Source organism: Danio rerio, chromosome 1 (genome assembly GCF_049306965.1).
Source record: "Danio rerio strain Tuebingen ecotype United States chromosome 1, GRCz12tu, whole genome shotgun sequence".
Lineage (NCBI taxonomy): Eukaryota > Metazoa > Chordata > Actinopteri > Cypriniformes > Danionidae > Danio > Danio rerio.
The window spans coordinates 55590856-55609596 of record NC_133176.1 but is presented as its reverse complement, the minus strand read 5'-3'; the positions used below and the strand labels follow the sequence as shown (position 1 = coordinate 55609596).

At 34.9% G+C, this 18741-nt stretch overlaps 1 protein-coding gene across 1 annotated transcript in view; it reads left to right on the top strand.

Moving 5' to 3' along the window:
* Positions 1-18741, top strand: part of si:dkey-121b10.7 — a 30570-nt gene that overhangs the window by 8606 nt on the left and 3223 nt on the right. The gene's annotated exons all lie outside the window — the stretch shown is intronic.

Genomic DNA, 18741 nt, shown 5'->3' with positions numbered 1-18741 from the left:
GGGGCTTCCTCTGGGCAAACGGCTGACTTTTTTTGGCCAGCTGAATACCTTGGGCCAAAGCGAGCCAGCTGGGGCATAGGGGTAGAGATAAAGATGGTGTGCCGCCATTACACTAGTTTTCTGATCGTGCACTAGTTGGCAACATTCGCCAAAAACCAAATATAAGGGAAAGAAAAAACATAGCTACTGGTCAGTTTAAGATATTCCATAAAACACCTTATACAGGTTACAGGGCTTTTTTATTTTGCTTAAGATAACCTTTAGGTTTCCTTTTTAAATTTAAAGGTTTTGCATGAAATAATAAAGGAGTTTGAATTTAATAAGTGATAGTTCTTTTTCTGCGTCCTCCTTGAGGTTTTAATAACACATAATCATTACATCACATAAAAAGTGTAAGAAAGTGTCATAGAGAGATGAAAGAGTGTGTTTTCTACAGGTGGTTTGTCAAGCCCACTCACCTGTGTGAGGCACGCTTCTGAAATGCCAGCCTGATCTCACGAGAAAACGTAAGTATTTTACGTTTTGCCAGTTTAGTGGCTAATTCGTACGAATTCGTACGAATTCAGTCGTACGAAATTGTACGATTTTAAAAAGGAGGCGTGGCACCTGACCCCAACCGTCATTGGGGGATGAGTAAATCGTACTAAATTGTACGAATTAGATCGGACGAATTCACACGAATTAGCCACTAAATGAAAAAGTTACGAATTGCCGTGAGATTGTGTTGGAAATGCACAAGGGATTTTTTAATAGAGACATTTAATGATTGTAAGAAAGCGTCTGGTGGATAGAGAAATTAAATGAATATTAATAATTAAAGGAATATTCCATATTTAAGTGACTGTTCAGTGACTTTTACTCAACACACGAGGCGTGTAAGGGATGTATTGGTTTTTGGAGTGACGTTTCAAATGATGACAGAGTTTTCATTATGGGCTGAAATATTCCTTTAATAATCATAGACGCGTCCATTTGAGGTTAGTGTGATGATTTCTCTCCTCCTCGCTCAGTTGTTCGGTGTGTGTGTGCTGACAGGCTTGTGTAAACAGACTGGCCATGTTCGGCTTTCTGTGAAGTATAATTCAATATCAGCCTTGTGTGTGCAGATGTGTGATGACAGCTGAGCTATTGTGAATAATAATGCCAGCTGGAAACTCAGCGCTCTGTCACATCAGCACTGCACACACACACACACATACACTCATGCGCACTTACAAGCTCTGCAAGTGACCAGGTGCTCATTTACTTTACTGTTTGTCAAATATCGTACATTATGATTGATACATTATAGCCTGTACATGCATTGTATATACAGTTAAAGTCAGAATTATTAGCCCCCCTCAATTATTAGCCCCCCTGTTTATTATTTCCCAACTGATGTTTAACAGAGCAAGGAAATATTCACAGTATGTCTGATAATATTTTGTGTTTTGGAAAAAGTCTTAATTGTTTTATTTTGGCTAGAATAAATCCTAAAATTTAATTTTTTTAAGCATTTTAAGGTCAAAATTATTAGCCCCTTTAAGCTATGTATTTTTGATAGTCTACAGAACAACCTTTAGGTTTCCTTTTTAAATTTAAAGGTGTTGCATAAAATAATAAAGGAGTTTGAATTTAAAAAGTGATAGTTCTTTTTCTGTGTCCTCCTTGAGGTTTTAATAACCCATAATCACAATAATAACCCATTACATCACAATAATAGTATATATAATATATATATACATAAGATCCTAGTTTAATGTACCACAGCAAGCATTTTTATTTTATTGTATTTTATTGTATTTTTATTTTATTTTATTTTTATTGTATTTTTATTTTATTGTATTTTATTGTATTTTTATTTTATTGTATTGTATTTTATTGTGTTTTTATTTTATTGTATTTTATTGTATTTTTATTTTATTGTATTTTTATTTTATTTTATTGTATTTTATTCTAAGCACAAACAATTTAAAAGGTTTTTATAAAAAGTCTTTTTTTATTAAATACAAATTATTTATCATTTAATTATTATTTATTGCAACAATTTAGTTCAGGGTGCATTGCATAATCTTATTAATATTATTATTATTATTTATTTTAATTAATATTAATAAATAGTCATTTAGTTTTTATTTTATTAATATATATGTATAATTAATTTATTTTAATAATCTATAGCATAATTTTTCTAAACATATTTAATTTTATTTATAAAGAAAACAAAAAATCTAACAAAAATAAAATGATAAATTAAAATTAATTTCAGCACGTGCTGCATAATTGAAACAATCTTAATATTAAAATTAAACAATCTTAAACAGTGTTAAACAATAGTAATATTATTTAAAACTAATTAAAACCATTACAAATTAATACAAGATAGTATTGTAATCTATAATCATATATTTTAGGATAATCAGGACAATAATTAATTTCTGAAATGCATCATTTATACAAAAATCTGCAATCAAGATCTATAAAATGTTATTATTTATTTATTTTTAATAAACTGCAGCTCAGAAAAATCTATGTTTGGTGGCTCAGTGGTTAGCACTGTTGCCTTACAGTAAGGTTGGTTCAAGTCCCGGCTGGGTCAGTTGGCATGTCTGTGTGGAGTTTGCATGTTCTTCCTGTGTTGGCATGGGTTTCCTTCGGGTGCTCCGTTATCCCAAACACATGCATTATAGATGACCTGAATAAACTAAATTGGTTTTAGTTGTGTATGGATGTTTCCCAGTACTGGGTTGCAGCTGGAAAGGCATACGCTGTGTAAAACATATGCTGGAATAGTTGGTGGTTCATTCTGCTGTGGCGTACTCTGATGAATAAGGGACTAAGCGGAAGGAAAATGAATGAATACTTGTTGATGAATGAACACGCTGTGATTAAGATGTGCATGTTGTTTAATTGTATAGCTCCCCCACTCCTGCAGGTTACCTGACTCTAGCAGCACCTTTTCACGACTCCATAAATCACCCTGTGGAATAAAAGTCAGCTCCCAATCAATGATGTGCTGCTTATCGATTCCTCCTTAACCAACTTTAGTGCACTTAGGCATGGAGACGGTTAATTAACCTGTGCATATTCAATCTTGTTGACGAAGTGCTGCTGCCTCTTTCAGCTCTTGACGTTCTTTATGATGCTCAGAGGTGCTCGGCTATAAAGGTTTATGTTTTTAAGACCTGCGTTTTGAGATAATGCTTGCTTTTTGTCACGGGTTTATCACCTCGTTGGCTTGTGGAGTGTTGTGTAACATAGAAGGCTCTTAGAAATGTGGATTTTTAAATGACTGATTCTGATTCAAAGATTTGTTTTGAGAAAGTGTTATTAATTTATTTGTATATATATATATATATATATATATATATATATATATATATATATATATATATATATATATATATATATATATTAAATGTTTGATTTTGATCTTTAAAGTAAGAGTAGATTATTACAGAACGTGTAAATAATTTATTTATTTGTTTATATATTTTTAAATGACTCATTTTGATCCCTAAAACAACTGTAGAATTTCAGAGAAAGTTTATATAATTAATTTGTTTATTATAATATTTTTAGATATTTTTAAAAGACTCATTTTGATCCTTAAATCCAGTAGACTTTCAGAAAAGAGGATATAATAATTTTTTTGTTTACCTTTATATATTTACTTGACTCTTTATTTATATAGATTAATTATTTTTTTATCCAAAATTTTCCTTAGTTAAATAGCACAGAACTAATGTTTTTACACAGAAATATATTTTAAACAAATTATTTATATTATATTATAATTTTTTAATATTATTTTAGAACAAGTGTTTCATTTGTACTTATTTATTATTTATACAATTAATATTTATTGTTTATATGTATTTTTATTATTTATATTTATTGTTAATATTTATTGTTTTTACTTATTTTTCTATTATTCATATTTACTGTTTATATTTATTATTTTAAGAACAAGTAAAGTGTTTAATTTTTACTAAATATCTATTGTTTATATTATTATATTTATATTTGTTGTTTGTATTGTTTATATTTATTGTTTATGTAATTTATATTTATTGTTTATATTATTTATATTTATTGTTTATGTAATTAATATTGATTGTTTATATTACTTATATTTATTGCTTATATTATTTATTTTTATTATTTATTTTTATTGTTAGTATTATTTATTTTATTATTTATATTTATTGTTACTATTTTTTGTTTTTATTTATTTTTCTATTATTTATATTTATTGTTTATTTTTATTATTTATATTATTTTTAGAACAAGGAAAGTGTTTAATTTTACTGAATATCTATTGTTTATATTATTATATTTATATTTATTGTTTATATTATTTATATTTATATTTATTGTTTATATTATTTATATTTTTGCTTATATTATTTAGATTTTTGCTTATATTATTTATATTTTTGCTTATATTATTTATATTTTTGCTTATATTATTTATTTTTATTGTTTATATTATTTATATTTATTGTTAATATTATTATTTATTGTTAATATTATTTATGTTTATTCTATATACTTATATATTTATTTTATATTATTTTTAGAAGAAGTTAAATATGTCATTTTTACTGAATATTTTATTTGTCTCTTTGTGGGTTATTATTTTGTTTAATAGTTATTACAGAACTAATCATTTGAAATGACAATAAACAGTCAACTAAAATGCATTAGTGCTCAATATATTAAAAAGGTGTGGCTTAATTTGGCATATTTATTTACTTAAAAATTATAGATAGATAGGCAGAAAAACAGACAGATGCATTAAGACTATATATTCCACACAAAAATTGTTAATTTATTTTTATTTTTTTATGTTAAAAATGCATTCAATTTACTCCATTCAATGGCTTATTTTTCCCCTCTTTACATCAAACCTGTTCCTGATTTTAATGAATACATTTACATTTTTCATTCCTCATTGAGTGTGGATTTGAAAGCCATAAATCTGCTGAAGTCAGGGTGCTTGATTTCCCACATGACCCGGGTCTCTAACATTAAACTAGCCATTGATTGATCAGGTCTGAGGGAAGTGGTGTGGAAGAAACCGTCAGCGGCGCAGAGCAGAGACAGATGTGTTATCTATATTCCCGAGGAAAACACAGATTACAGTGCTTATAATCATCATGAGTTTGTTGAGCTGAATGCAGGATCTTTGTTTAGAGCTCCTCTAAAGCATAACAATACCATAATATGTGTGCAGATATTTGTTTATCTGAAATAAATCCTACAGTCTTTATCCTTTAAAATATATGTTATAAAATGTCTATCATAGTTTTGACCTCTATAACCTGCCCACTACCATTTTACTCAATCCTATTTCACCATTGCAGGTTGTCTCAGCCTGATCTCACGAGAAAACGTAAGTATTTTACATTTTGCCAGTTTACTGGCTAATTTGTACAAATTCGTCAGTCATACGAAATTGTACGATTTTAAAAAAAGAGGCGTGGCACCTAACCCCACCCCTAAACCCAACCATCATTGGGGGGATGAGCGAATCATACTAAATTGTACGAATTAAATCGTACGAATTCGTACGAATTAGCCACTAAATCAAAAAGTTACGAATTGACGTGAGATTGTGTTGGTTGTCTTGGCACAAAACAAAGTATATTTACACATGCGCTTTAGGTGAATTAGGCCAGGGGTTCCCAAACTTTTCAGCCCGCGACCCCAAAAATAATCATATCAGTGGCTCGCGACCCCCATTTTTCAAGGTGGTTGTACTGTAAATATGTAAACGTTGCAGACACAACTATAGGCAAATATAAACATGAACTTATTGAAAACACAAAAATGCAACAGTCTATTAGCCATATAATGTTTTTTAAAGTCATTTATGGATTTAATTACATTTTGCTTTTAAAATTAAAAGCTGATGGCTGATTGTTATTTTTATGTTGTTTTTTCTTTAATGCAACTATTAACTATATTCTGTCGGTTATGAATAAAATATGGTAATTCTAATAGTTTAATAAAATTTATTTGAGTTTTGGATATCACCAAGCGACCCCTTGTCATTGTCCCGCGACCCCCCAGGGGGTCCCGACTAGAGATGCGCGGATGGCGGTTACAGCCGCGGAATCCGTGGATAAACCGCGGATCGGGCGGATGACGTGATGAAAAATTAAATTTTAATTAAATTCGGGCGGGTGGCGGGCGGTTGTACTGTTTTTGTACACATAGCTGGCGCACCAACGAAAAAGCCTAGGACTGACTTTACAGAATAAGAGGAGGAATCGGATACACTAATTCTGGATGAAGTACAGAAGTATTCCTTTACAAACTTCCGTATAGACGGATCAGCAGAGGAAAATCTACTTTCCTTTTAGGAGAAACAAGGCCAGTCATTCCCACGACTACAGCTCCTTGCCAAGAGAATTCTATGCATTCCAGCAACAAGTGCTGCGAGCGAGCGCTCCTTCAGTGCAGCAGGGCGCATTGAGGCCAGGCGCTCTCGTCTGAATGTTAAAATGATGTGTCAAAATGCGTTTTCTATTAGGCTACAATAATTGTAAAAAAAATTGTACAGTGCGTTTAATTTAGGCTATTTATTTATTTTTGTCCCTGTGCGCCAATTGGAGACGGAGTTCACTGATATTCTGAGAGCTTTATAGGGGTGCTTCTCATTTCTTATTTGTGTATCCTCATTTCCTTTCCTTGCTTTCTTTCCTCGTCTTTCCACCCCTATAGGATGCGAGGGAAGGACGCAAGAAAAAGACTCAAGGACCGAGGAATTGAATCAAGTGAAACGACACGTCCTCGTATTGTTTATCGTCACTTCAAAGCGTCAATTAATGCTGCATTGACTTGCACGTTTGAATTAACTGCATGTCATTAAAGTCATTCTCTATTTTCTAATAATCAATAAAGAAACATTCATTTAATAATAAAAAGGAATAAGCCATTCAAATAAAGAGCTCAGTCAGCAGATGGCGGGCGGGTGCGGTTTTAAAATTTGGTCGAAAATGTTAGTGCGGATGGATGGCGGACGGATGATGAGTTTTGTAATGCGGTTTCGGATTAATAATAGCCCATCCGCGCATCTCTAGTCCTGACCCCCACTTTGAGAACCACTGAATTAGGCGAGCTAAATTGTCCGTAGTGTATGTCTGTGAATGAGAGTGTATGGATGTTTCCCAGTGCTGGGTTGCAGCTCGATGGGCATCTGCTGCGTAAAACAAATGCTGGATAAGATGGCGGTTCATTCTGCTGTGGCGACCCCAGATTAATAAAGGTACTAAGCCTGAAAGAAAATAAATGAATGTTGTGACTGACCAATTAGTATGAAGTATTCCAGAGAGCCGTGTAATAATTGGATTTAGCAGTTGTTGTGTTGACAGTGCCTTTCATAAACACAACTTTGCCGTAGGTTTGTAAAAAAACAGCTTTGTTTCAGACCCCCTTTCTCCTTTATGATGTGGTTTGTAAGATAATAATTTCCTTAGAAACAACTGAGGTATTCAGTGGCTCAATTACCGTCAAGGCCAAGAGTAAGGAGTCTTTGGCTGGTCTGGAGTTGTTCACCAACCCACAGTGGCGCACACAGTGATGCGCGGCTTCTCAGGAGAAATGCACACACTTTCACTGCTGAAATAAAGATTTACTAGTCTATTTCCTCCTCCAGCAAGAAGAGTATGATTAATCAGAGCCCCCCAAAAAGTGTTTGAAGACACTAATTATACTCCAGTCCTCCAGCTGCAGTCGTTCTCGAGCTCAAAGAGACTGGAGTCCTGTTAAATCTGCACATACGGTGGGCTGCTAACCAAGCCAGGGATGTGGTTTCCTCTTAAAGCTTCATTATGCTGCTACACACTCCATATTGAGTCACTTAAAATTCTGTGCGGTGCATTTTTGAGCCGATTTCCATTGTGCGATCTGTTTTTACTTTTATATGTGCATCGCCAGTTCTATAGGAGCCGTAGGCGCGATCTGGTCACATTTACATTTGGGTTATTAACGGAATGCCGCTCTTTGGCTTCAGCTCGTTCATCACAGATACTGTAACATGAGGTGCATCGATTGTACGCTGTGCCAGGGCTCTTCTTGTTTCCCAGAGTCCTCCTGCCAGATATAGGCTGTGAGTTTATGCCAGGCGTTTGTGGATAGTTAGTAACAGCGTGATACTGGAGGCTTTCCAGAAATGGCGACAACAGAAATTTGAGTCCTGAAGTTTGGCTGTTATGTAATTCTGACTTCAACTATATATATATTTCGGCTAGAAAAAAAGCATTTTAAGGTCATAATTTAAGCCCCTTTAAACTATATATTTTTGATAGTCTACAAACCATCGTTATACGATAACTTGCCTAATTACCCTAACCTGCCAAGTTAATCTAACTAACCTAGTTAAGCCTTTAAATGTCACTTTAAGCTGTATAGAAGTGTCTTGAAAAATATCTAGTCAAATATTATTTACTGTCATCATGGCAAAGATAAAATAATTCAGTTATTAGAGATGAGTTATTAAAACTATTATGCTTAGAAATGTGCTGAAAAATCTGCTCTCCGTTAAACAGAAATTGGGGTAAAAAATAAACGGGGCGAATAATTCAGGGGGATAATAATTTTTCAACTGTAAATATAAACATTATATAATAAAAAAAATATGTATACTAATATATTTGAATTATTTGAAATAGTAAATAATTAAATTGTACAATATTTGAATATATACATATTAACTAGAAAATAATGTATTAAAAATGCAAGTTTCAAGAAATTATTACAGTAATTAAATCAAATCATTTTGAATTTGATTTATATTTTGTATGAACAAATAAACTTATTCGATTATTTAATCCGATTTTTGTCGTCCAATTGTTGATTGGTTAATAACACATTTATTTAGACTGTCTGCTAAATCAAATAATTCAAGAAAAGAACCAGAAAAGTGCTTTAATTATTTAAGTAGTTACAAAACAAATTGCCTATTTTTTTGTGTGTGTTGCTGCTCATTCTTTTAATCTGGTCTGCTCATTGCAGATTTTATCCGACTGATAAGATTAAATCAACAACCATTAGAAATCAAGAGGAAGCTGCTGTCTGGCTTTAAGTGTGTGTGTAGTTATCTGCTTCTCTGCTGTTGTGTGTTCATCTTTGGGTGTGTTCATCCGGCTGCCGCTTCACAGATAAACCCACGCAAACACACACACACACACACACACACACACACACACACACACACACACTGCAGCACTGCTGATTTTCCCACATGATACTGAGAGGGACAATTAGTTCCCCTCTCTCACACACACACACACACACACAGGTCAGTAATGCCTGAACGTTGTCTGTTTCCTGTTAATGCGGGACTTCCGTCTCTCTGTGGAGGATGTGTGTATTTAAATGAGGGTTTCTCTCTGACCTCTGCTTCCCTGCTGTGCCACACATGTAGAGCTCAGGCATGACATTTCTACAATTATCGTAGCTTTTTTTCAAAACCTATAACCGAGAGCTTGGTTGTGACTCATTTGGATGGGAATTGTAATTAAAATCTGCCTTTTTCAGTGCTTAAAGGGATAGTTTAGGCAGAGGCATCTTTCTTTCTTTTGAACTCAAAGGAAGATATTCTGAAAAATGCTGGGGGGGAGAAACAACCATTGACTTCCATAGTATATTAAGTTTGAAAGAGACATATAATGAAAATCTTTATTTTAAAATACTTTAAAGGGACATTTTAAATAAGTGCTAATCATTTTTTTTTGAGTATACAGTTGAAATCAGAATTATTAGCCCCCTTTGAGTTTTTCCTTTTTTTAATATTTCCCAAGTGATGTTTAACAGAGCAAGAAAATTTTCACAGTATGTCTGATAATATTTTTTCTTCTGGAGAAAGTCTTGTTTGTTTTATTTCGGCTAGAATAAAAGCAGTTTTTAATTTTTTAAACACCATTTTCAGGTCAAAATTATTAGCCCCTTTAAGCTATTTTTTTCGATAGTCTACAGAACAAACCATCATTATACAGTACAATAACTTGCCTAATTAACCTAGTTAAGCCTTTAAATGTCACTTTAAGCCAGGGGCAGACTGGGACTAAAAATCAGCCCTGGCACTGTGGCCACACTAGCCCACATTACCTTACCCACACAGCCCCATCCACGGACACGCACATTCACTACTTATATTAGTATTATAAGCAGTACCATATGTAATAGATATTTAAACATTTAATGTATTTGAGTGGAACAAAAACAACCCATTTATTACAAATTTATACATGCAGTAATTTAATTCATTCATTTTCTTTTCGGCTTAGTCCCTTTATTAATCTGGAATCACCACAGTGGAATGAACTGCCAACTATTCCAGCATACTGTATGTTTTAGGCAGCAGATACCCAATTCACCTATAGCACGTGTTTGGACTTGTGAGGGAAACAGGGAGAAACCCACGCGAACATGCGAACTCCACACACGAATCATCGACCTTCTTGCTGTGAGATGACAGTGCTACCCACTGCGTTGCCCCCTTTCGAGACTATTTCAGTTAATTTTATGCATTTGGCAGCATATGATTTTAGAGCAATTTTCTTTTTCAATTTTTCGCCTTTCCTTTTTTATGGTCCATCTCTGACAATTAGCTTGTGTTGCTCTTACTGTTTGTTTGACATTCTTGCCAGATTTTGATAACGTCCATGTAACCTCTGATTGGGTCGGTCCCTTTCGAAACCAGACGGCCATTGCCAATTGGGCCAATGCTTAACATTTATTACTATTATTACTATCATCATCATCATCATACTCGCATCTTGCAAGAGATAAAAGCTGCCTGCGTGTAAAAACAATACATTTAAAAAAATAAAAATAAAAAAAAATAGCATACCGACCCACATTTAAAAAATGGTCCGGCCCTTCTGGCATTTGCCAGAATTGCCAGATGGCCAGTCCGCCCCTGCTTTAAGCTGCATAGAAGTGTCTTGAAAAATGTCTAGTCAAATATTATTTACCGTCATCATGCCAGAGATAAAATAAATTAGTGATTAGAAATTAGTTATTAAAACTATTAGGATTAGAAATGTGGTAGAGAACTAATAGATAGCTAATAATTCTGACTCCAACTGTATTTGTAAAAAAACAAAAACTCTTCTATTACAGTAAGCTATAGACTATATAAAGTAAACACGTCCATGGATAATGCATGCAGCCATCATCAGATGATAAGAAACCTTTCTCGGGTTGGTCATCTCTGCTAGAATTCTGTACGACTCTGAGAGGAAATCTTTGTTTAGTTAAATTGAAATGTAGGAGAAACAACTGAGATGTTCTTCTATGTGATGTCTTTCTGTCCTAAAGTAGTGCTGTCTCTTGTTTTCTGTCTGCTGACATGTTTCAGCAGTTTTACGGTGCTACACTTGTTATTTCCAGCTGACTTTAATTGCTTCCCACAGTTTCTAGAAGCTCCCATTTGCTGTGTAATGACAAGCCTGTGTCCTCACTGTGTGTGTGTGTGTGCGTGTGTGTGTGTGTGTGTGTGTGTGTGTGTGTGTGTGTGTGTGTGTGTGTGTATGTGTGTGTGTGTGTAAGATGATTTTAAGGCTTTCTTGAGGCTCAAGTCTGAGGGAATGTTTTATATCATGTGTAATGGCTTCTGCTCTTAAACATAATGCTCTTACATTAATGCTCTTTTAAATGAATGCTCTTAAACATAAAAGTTCTTCATCGGCTTCAGTGGTTCTTTGAAGAGTTGTTATAGAATCTATAGAGGCTTTTTTTGTTTCTGTGTGGAGTTTGCATGTTCTCCCTGTGTTTCCTCTGGGTGCTCTGGTTTCACCCACAGTCCGAACACATGCGCTATTGGGGAATTGAAGAAACTAAATTGGCCGTAGTGTATGAGTGTGTATGAATGTGAGAGTGTATGGGTGTTTCCCGGTACTGGTTTGTGGCTGGAAGGGCATGCGCTGCGTAAAACCAAAGTCCCTTTAAAGGCAAGTCATTTCACTTGGCGGCCATCTTTGAAGCGCATCTGGGGCAGTACGCTAGGGCATTCTGTTTGAATGGGGAAACATCAAATTCTCCAAAACTAATTGCCAAGCTTACGATTACATTTCATATTACTAATGACCAATAAAATTAAACAGCATCTGTCTATTTAGTTTCATTTCTAAATGTTCGTATCACATAAAATCTGCAGAAACTCATGTCTGGTCCGAGCCCCTGCCCTGGAGAATTGTCATTCTATTGCGATCACTGATTGGCTCCTGTGATAGAAGGTGGGCTTTATTCACCATTTAGCAATCGCTGATTGGCTCCTGTACTAGAAGGCGGGGCTTCATCCGCTATATTGACAGTTACACTTTTCCCCATTGAAAAGTATACAAGTGACGTGTCTTGTGTATTCTATATTCTTAAAACATATGCCAGAATAGTTGGCGGTTCATTCCGCTGTGGCGACCTATGAAATAGAAACTAAAAACAACAAAGAAAAAAAATGAAAAAAAAAACAACATATTAGGGTGTGTTAAAACTGTTTTTTATCCACTTTGTAGTGAATAAAAGCTGGGAAAGTGGATTTTGTTGAAAACTCTGCATACCCGGTATACCGGGTCTGTGACGTCATGTACTTCCGCTTTCTCCGTAAGTGGTTCTGTTCTCTCATCAGTTGGAATAAAATAACTTTTGCATAGATTATGGTAGAGACATTTTTCTTTTTTCCTATGATTACTGACATGTGCAGGAACCAACCAAATTAAATACAGCAACCTACAATAGACCACACAAAACCTAAAAAGTACACTTTCAAATTTAAGCTTACAAAAAAAAGTGCCTCTTTTTTGGATGGGTTTATTTTAACACTGACAACATATACTATTATTTCAACAGTTTTTTTTTTTGTAAGAATTTTCAAAGGGTTTCCTTTAAAATGATACCAAACTTTTGCCTTTACACTTTTGCATGTGGATTTGGGAAGCTTTTAAATTTGGGTAGGTGGCAACCCCGAAATAGCACTTGACTTTAATAATGTTCTTTACCGTTTTTTTACGAGTATCTGTGAGAGTTTAGGTTTGGAAAATGTTTAGAATTTTCTTCCGAATGTTTTATTACATAAACAATAATTTAATATTGAGTTTGTGGCTGCATATTTAGTTTTCCGCTTCATATTACCAACTAAAACTAAACACATTAACTGCTAAAAATGTTTAAAATCATTAAATATTTGAATAATTAATCAGTTGCCTGGGTACATTTTAGTATTGTATATTTTATATTTATTTTTCAAACACAGGAAATGATAGAGAAGAAATGACTTGCTTTCAAAATGCAACAATGATAAATAAACAATATAATATAATCACTGTAATGTAAAACTACAATACAGTTGAATTATTATTCATTCATTTTTTTCATTTTCCTATGGCTTAGTCTTTTTATTAATCTGGGGTCACCACAGCAGAATGAACCGCCTACTTATCCAGCATATGTTTCACACAGCGGATGCCCTTCCAGCTGCAGCCCGGTACTGGGAAACATCCATACACACTCATTCACTTAATTCATCTATAGCACATACATTTGGACTGTGGGGGAAACCGGAGCACCTGGAGGAAACCCACACCAACACAGGGAGAACATGCAAACTCCACACACAAATGCCAACTGGCCCAGCTGGAACTCGAACCAGCGACCTTTTTGTTGTGAGGTGACAGTGCTAACCACTGAGCCACCATTTTGCCCAAATTTTTTATTATTTGTATATTTTTCCAAGTGCTGTTTAATGGAGAAGTTTTTTTTTTCAACATAATAGATTATAGTAACTGATTTGTCTGTGCCTTAAGGACAGTACATACTATTTTTCAGTTATTTTCCGAGATTTCAGTACTAGTATTCAGCCTAAAGTGCTATTTTAAAAGCTTAACTAGGCTAATTAAATTAACTAGGCAAATAAAAAAAAAATAAAAACAGCTTTATTTTCCAGCCAAACTAAAAAACTAAAAGAATCCTCCAGAAGAAAGTATATAATAAATGTCCTCGCTCTGTTAAAGATGACTTGGGAAATATTTGAAAAATAAAAAAAATATTCAGAGCAGGGCAATTTAGTTTTCCTTGAACTGTGCTGTGTGCTTGGAGGATGAAAATAAGATGCTAGATGTGTGCTAACGTAAGCAGAAGCTCACTTCAAGAGCTGGTTTCAGGCCTGTGTTGAGCTCTTAATAGGAAGCGGATCCTGATGAGCCTCATTGATGCCAGATGTGGCAGAGATCATGCAGGAACATCCTGGGTCACTGCAGCCCTGACTCACACACACACACACACACACTCACACACACACATACATTGACACTCAGTTTGGAGCACAAACTCTGATCATGGAGATACTGAGCTGCAAATCAATAGGAGTCTGATGTGTGTAATATACGCACCGAGCTCAGAGGAAGTGTGTGTGTTTGTATTTGTATGTTTGCCTGTGTTTGTTTGATTGTGTATGTATATGTGTTTGTGTGTGTGTCTTTGTGTGTGTTTGTTTGTCTGCCTGCGTTTGTGTTTGTGTGTGATTTTGTGTTTGAACGTGTATCTGTATTGTGTGTGTTTGTGTATTGGCCTGTGTGTGTGCGTACGTGTGTGTGTGTGCTTATGTCTGTGTATGTTTGTAAATGGACCTTCTTTTGCCCTCAGAACTACCTTAATCATTCCTGGCATAGACCTGGAGATGGTTGTGCGTGAAAATCCCAGTACATCAGCAGTTTCTGAAAGTTTCTGAAATACTCAGACCAGCATGCTGGCACCAACAACCATGCCATGACCAAAGTCACTTAAATCACCTTTCCTCCCCATTCCGATGCTTGGTTTGTACTGCAGCAGATCGTCTTGACCATGTCTACATGCCTAAATGCTTTGAGTTGCTGTCATGTGACTGGCTGATTAGAAATTTGTGTTAATGAGCAGTTGGACAGGTGTTCCTAATAAAATGGCCGGTGAGTGTATATCTGATTGTTTTTTGTGTGTGCATGTGTGTTAATGTGTGCATGTGTGTTAATGTGTGTGTGTGTGTGTGTGTGTGTGTGTGTGTGTGTGTGCGCGCGTGTTTGTGTGTGTAATCAGCCATGACTTTCCACACTGTGTTTATTGTGTCTCTTTCCTAGTTCAACATGTTTTTGGATCAGAAGTGCGTTTGGATATTTGTAAAAGGAACCCGCAGAAACCCAAAGCAAACAGTGGCGCTCAGTCAGTCAGTAGATCTGTGCGATGATGGCCGGTGGCAAAACATTCACTTTTGCTAGCATTCTCTCAGGAACATTTTGGTTGGTTTTGACTACCAAACAAATCTTTATCTTTTCTTTTTTAGAGGGTGAATGTCAGAGTGTACGGGTGTTTTCCAGTACTGGGTTGCGGCTTGAAGGGCATCCACTGCGTAAAACATATGCTGGAATAGCTGGCGGTTCATTCCGCTGTGGCGACCCCTGATAAATAAGGGACTTAGGCAAAGGAAAATGAATGAATAAATGGATGGTCTGCCAGCTGCAACCCAGTACTGAGAAACACCCATACACACTCACATTTACACACACTCATACACTAGGGCCAATTCAGTTTTTCAATTTACCTATAACAAGCACCTGGAGCACCTGAAGAAAACCCACACCAATAAAGGGAGAACATGCAAACTCCACACAGAAACGCCAACTGGCACAGCCAGGACTCAAACCAGCGACCTTCTTGCTGTGAGATGACAGTGCTAACCACTGAGCCACCGTGCCTCCCCTGAATAATCTTGAACATAAAAAAGTAATGAGATTTTGAGGTTAGTAATGTGTACACGATGATTAAATGATGACATATTTAGGGTGAACTAATCATTTAGCATGTTTAACCCAATACGGACTGTACGGCGCACTTATTAAGCATGTGGATATTTCTGGAGGTCATCTTTTTTTTTGCAGTGGGCCACCCGCAGCTTTGCCTTCTGCGCTGGTGAAAAACACAAATAAATTGTTGCCAGGCTGTGAGCTGATAAACTCCTTGGTACTGCAGGCTCACATTCCCAGCCCCAGATGCTAACCACTACCGCTACGCTAGGTGTGATCAAAACAAACAGCACGCATGCTTACAGCCGCACAGGTAACAGCAGCTGTTGCGATAAACAACAAAAATACTGGCTGGAGATCAGACGCCCTTCGCAAACCTGCACTTTATCTTTCCATGTTGATTTGGATCTGGAGATCAAATATGAGCACTGAGCCGAGAACTGAGAAACGCTAAAACTATTCACTGATTAGCTGTTTTTAGCTAATTGCTGTTTTCAGTGTAAACATAAGGTAAAGTTGATTTAATAATGGCACATTCGTTTATTTTAGACAGTTTGTGACACAGTGCCTATATAATTTACCATGCTACTTTGAATATTGGGTCTGAAATGTTAGTATGATTTCAAAACAATATTAGCATTATTTAATTGAGTGTGAACAATGCTGTACTTTGATAGCCGTTAGCTATATGGAATATTTTTGTGAAACTATATTATTAAGGAGAAAGTCTGAATGTGTGAATATAAAACTATGTTTACATGTAACATGATGTCAGTAACATGATGTCAGTAGATGCGGCCAATGCCATTAGCTTCCATTAGCTTGATTACTCTGAATAAAACATGCACTTAGCCGTGTGTACACAGCCAAACAGCACTTGCTCTTTAGTCATAGGGTGAGAATGACAACATTGACATTAACCGTGACATTGTTGAGGCTAATTAAGAGGTTTGTGTGTATGTGATGCATCAGGATAGCATCCTTAAAGGGACAGTTCCTCCAAAAATGAAATGTACAGTACTCACTATTTACTCACCTGTTACTTGTTCCACACCTGTTTTAGTTTCTTACTTTACCTCGTTCATTTTAATTCCGCTTATTCCCTTGTTTATCAGGGGTCATCACAGCGGAATGAACTGCCAACTATTCCGGCATATGTTTTACATAGCAGATGCTCCAGCCGCAACCCAGTACTGGGATACACCCATACACACTCATTCACATACACGCTCATACACTATGGCTAATTTCCACCTATAGCGCATGTGTTTGGACTGTAGGGTAAACTGGAGCTCCTAGGAAACCCACACCAACATGGGGAAAACTTCTCAGAGAAATGCCAACTGACCCAGCCAGGACTCGAACCGGCGACCTTCTTGCTGTGAGGCAACAGTGCTAACCACTGAGCAATCGTGCCGCCCAGACCAGGCACAAGTCAAAAAATCCAAGTACTCAGTTAAAATAGTTGGGTTAAAAATATCCCAACATACAACGCAACTATAGGTTATTATACTGTAGCACCTTCCCAACTAAGGGTTATGATTTAAACCAATGCATTGGGTTATTTTGATTAAATGTTATTTTTCATTCTGGTATTACTATTGCTTCTATTACTAGTACTACTATTACAATATAGGTTCCTAGCGAAAGGACAGTGTATTTAATAAAAAGGCAACATACCATAACCAAGACTGTATGCGACACTGGGTTGATGTCTCCGCTGGGACCTAAAAGGAAGAATGATGGCCGAAATCTCAAATACGTGTGTCGTTTCCTCCAAAAAATAAAAAACTGTAGAGGTAAACACAGGAGGTAGAGAGAGCATTTTATTCATTTTATAGAGATAGACTGAAGCACGTGTTGTCATCAATAATTAAAATGGCTGGTGAAATAGAGATAAAATTCATGACAAAAAATAAAAAAATTATATATATATATATATATATATATATATATATATATATATATATATATATATATATATATATATATATATATATATATATATATATATATATATATACAGTTGAAGTCAGAATTATTAGCCCCCTTTTGATTTTTTTTCTCTTTTAAATATTTTCCAAATGATGTTTAACAGAGCAAGGAAATTTTGACAGTATGTCTATTAATATTTTTTCCTCTGGAGAAAGTCTTATTTGTTTTATTTCGTCTAGAATTAAAGCAGTTTTTAATATTTTAAAAACTATTTTTGGGACAAAGTTGTTAGCTAACTTTATTAGTTAAAATAAAGCTAACTTTAAAAGTTATTACTAACTTTTTTTTAATAATCTACAGAACAAATCATCGTTATACAATAATTTGCCTAATTACCCTAACCTGCCTGTCTAATTTACCTAGTTAAGCCTTTAAATGTAACTTTAAGCTGTATATAAGTTTCTTGAAAAAAATCTAGTCAAATATTATTTACTGGCATATATATTTACATATACATATACAGTGACCCAAAAATCCAAAAATAAATAAATAAATAAATTAAAAAAAAAAAAATATATATATATATATATATATATATATATATATATATACAAAAATACAAAGTTTCAAATCAACAAATAAAACATAAAGACGAATATATACCATGCAAAAATAATTAAAGAAAAAAAACAATCAAACGTAACCGCTGTATACACGTATCCACTTAATAAAAAAAAATTTCTCACTTCTCTGCCACAGCACGCTCGCTTGCCAGGTAAACTGACCCCGAGCTGGAGTCTGGCGTCCTTCAAGTAAGGTTGTAGATGCCTGACGTTGGCCAGATTAAATTTAACAATTTTAGTGACCTTCTTGCCTTGGCTTCTTGATGGGATGGCGTCATCCTCTGAGATACTGGAGATTATCAGGTCTCCAGGGTCACTTTTAATAAACTTTCCCGCCTTTTTTTGGTTTATGATTAATAATTAAGATTCTTGAAATTAATATTGGGCGGCGCAGTTTTGCAGTGTATGATCGCCTCACAGCA